General features: G+C 33.9%; 1 non-coding gene across 1 annotated transcript; it reads right to left on the reverse strand.

The window, feature by feature from the left end:
• Nucleotides 1-1,172: 1,172 nt before the first annotated feature.
• Nucleotides 1,173-1,246, reverse strand: TRNAV-AAC. Its single transcript has one exon. It is a non-coding gene; the product is annotated as a tRNA-Val (tRNA).
• Nucleotides 1,247-3,423: the final 2,177 nt, after the last annotated feature.

Raw genomic sequence — 3,423 nt, forward strand, 5'->3', positions numbered from 1 at the left:
CCCTTATTGGATTTCATGGCTTCGCGTACTGCCTATACATGCTTAAGAGCTGCTACATATAGGGGTGTCAATGGTTCGGTTCGGTCTATTATTTTATAAAATTTATACAATATCAATTTTTCGGTTATTCTATTATGTATAACCAATTAGAGTATTCGAAACCGTCCCAATCATGTCGGTTTCTCTTCGGTATCGGTACGGTTCGGTTAATTTTCGATATTTTTTTAAATATCATGTAAAATTCACTAGTAGAAGTAGAATGTAATAATATATGTTCTTTTATAGGACTTAGCAAAACTCTCTAGACATTTCTACTATTTAAAAGGTGATGAATTAAAAAAAAATCAAAGATAGCTAGAGTAGATCCATCAACTATTCTACAACAACATAAAGGAAACCAAACAAAGGCAAAGAAAATATTAATCACACGAGTGAAAAGATATTAACCAAGCTGGGATTCAACAATAAAGTCTACAGAAGATTAAATATTCAAAAATATAAATCTAAATTATATGAAAGAAAACATATTCAATACATTATAGTTTGCTACTCATAATCGCTAGAATATTTTGTGTCTTGCTTATGAAGATACTTGAAATAACTTAGTTTAAGTAGAAGTAGCATAATAGGTTTTAGGAATTAGTATTTTGAGTTGAATTACTTTTTGTCTTGTAACAGTATTCATAATTTCAAGGCCCAGAGAAAAGTTTAATGCATTATTATTTTTAAACCTACTATATAAATATATTTTCACATGTAAAATTTATTCGGTGCGGTTCGATTTTTTTCGGTTTATTTTCATAAAATTAAAAAACTACCCTAATTATCAGTGCGGTTATAGGTTTATATAAAAACCTATGGTTTCTTTAAAAGAAACCTAAAAATCGGTTCAGTACTCTACAGTTCAGTCAGTTTAGTCGGTTTTCGAATATCCATTGACACCCCTAGCTACACTACCATCTTTGTAGATCCACTTGAAAATAATTCTAGAAAGTTATTTTTAGCAAAGTATTCCTTTTGACAAATACAAATCTTGTTCTTGTGCTGGAGTCCATGTTAATGTTCAGCCAAGGACAAGATAAAGCAGAAGCTTCATTTCTGATTCTGAAGATGCCAACCTCAACAAGAGGACCCTTGAAATCCTCAAGTTGCAGCTCAACAAAAGATAAACATGGCGTCGCCCGGACTTGAACCGGAGACCTTCAGTGTGTTAGACTGACGTGATAACCAACTACACCACGACACCTTTGTGCTTGATGCAAGCCTAGATATTATTAAAGATAATTAAATCAAAATATTATCTAATTGACTTAAATTATTAGTGAAATTTAGAATTTGAAATAAGGTTTTATATTGTTTTTGTATTTAACTTGGCAGGAAATAGGAATCCAACCATTTTCTTACCAAAGCTGGAGACTTAAATGTAGAACGTGAAACGTGGTTTTATTATTTTGCAGGAATCTCCATCGTATTATTATCAAAGTTGGAGATAAAATCTATCGAACTAATGCTTGTTAGATCATTTTAATCGTGACCTTCAAATTTAAGTTTTACAAGTGTCGCTCAGTTAACTAGGTACTTGACGAATTTAAGAGAACTACTAGTATTAGTACCCGCGCGGATACGCGGACACTAATCATGTCAAATATTTAAGTTATTTGAATTGTATGTAAATAATCTTAAAATTGACACTTTCTCAGTAAATATAAATAATCATTGGATATTAGCTACATGAAAAAAATTAACAATTTCTTCTATTTTTCTTTTTTGATACCATTCTTGCCGGTGTCAATGGATCCTAAAAATAGTCAGGAAGCAAAATAATAACTCATATTTATGGCAAAACAATCAAATTTTGTGACAATGAATGACTCTTTGGATAAGACTTAACTCTTTTACTACTACTTGAACTCTTATTTGGTGTGTTGATATCTCTTAAAAAATATTTCTTTCTTAAAATTTCAGTTTCCAAAACATTATTTTTCGATAATAATTATTTTTATAATAATGTAATTGAAAATATTATTCTTAATTCAAAACTCATTTTAGTTGGCTATCTAAAAATATAAAAAATTCTTTAGCTAGTGAATTGTTTTACTCCATTTTGATATTTGACATTAACCATGTTAAATATCTGAGTTATTTGAATTATATGTAAATAACCTTAACATTTAAACCTTTTAAATAATTATAGATAATCGTCGGATATTAATTAAGAAACACTACATGAAAAAAGACTAACATTTTCTCAATTCTCATAGTGATAATTTTATTTTTGCACTATTCTCATAGGTGTCATTGGAACCTAAAAATANTCACCCACGAGCCCGAATATACAATTTGTTTTCAAATTTAACCCCAAAACGAGGTCTAAATCAAGACAATATAGAAAATCCTAACTCTACCCATTTCCCCCAATTTCCACCCTAAACTACATGATTTGAGCTTAAGAATTGAATAATTAATGGTAGAAAAAAAAGAAAACAAGTTGGAATTTACTAACCCAAGTGGTCTTGATGAAAGGGAGCTTCAATGGATGCCTAAGGACCTTGGAGAAGATGGAACTCGGGTGTTTTTGTTAATGGTCCGCGACTACATTGTTTTGGGAATTAAATATAACTAGACGAAATTTGCCCTTCGCGTTCGCGGGAAGAGGGTCGCGTTCGCAAAGGGTAACTGGGCAGGTCACCGCGTACGCGATTGGAAGGATGCGAACGCGAAGGAGAAAAGCTGGGGGTTCCAGGATTTGTTCTATGCGAACGCGTGATGGCCCACGCGAACGCGATGAAGAAAGTTGCAAGGCTACGCGTTCGCGAACAGTTGAATGCGAACACGAAGAGGAAAATACTGGGGTCCCAAATTTGGCTTACGCGAACGCGAGATATTGTACGCGAACGCGATGAAGGAAAATTCTGATGCTTCGCGAACGCGGGAGAGAGAGTGCGATCGCGAAGAAGGAAATGACTGGGCACCTGTTGCATACTTTTTTGCAACTTTTCTAAGTTCTTAAACCTCCCGGAACACCTCCGAAACACTCCCGAGCCCTCGGGGCTCCTAACCAAACACATGCACTAACTCAACAACATCCTACGAACTTAACCGTGCGATCCAGTCGCCAAATTAACATCAAAACAACGAATCAAACCTCAAAATCACAAGTCTTTTCCTCAAACTTCATTAACTTTCAAATTTAGAACTTATAGTCTGAAACACGTCAAATGACGTCCGATTTCAACCAAACTTTACAGAAATATCTTAAATCACATATAATACCTGTACCGGGCGCCGGAACCAAAATACGGGCCCGATACCAACACGTTCTAATCAATTCCCTTTTCAAATTTCCATATTAATTTCAGAAAAATAATTTCACAGAAAAATTCATTTCTCAGGCTCTAGACCTCGGAATTCGACTCCGGGCAT

Source organism: Nicotiana attenuata, unplaced genomic scaffold (genome assembly GCF_001879085.1).
Source record: "Nicotiana attenuata strain UT unplaced genomic scaffold, NIATTr2, whole genome shotgun sequence".
In the NCBI taxonomy this organism is placed as follows: Eukaryota; Viridiplantae; Streptophyta; class Magnoliopsida; order Solanales; family Solanaceae; genus Nicotiana; species Nicotiana attenuata.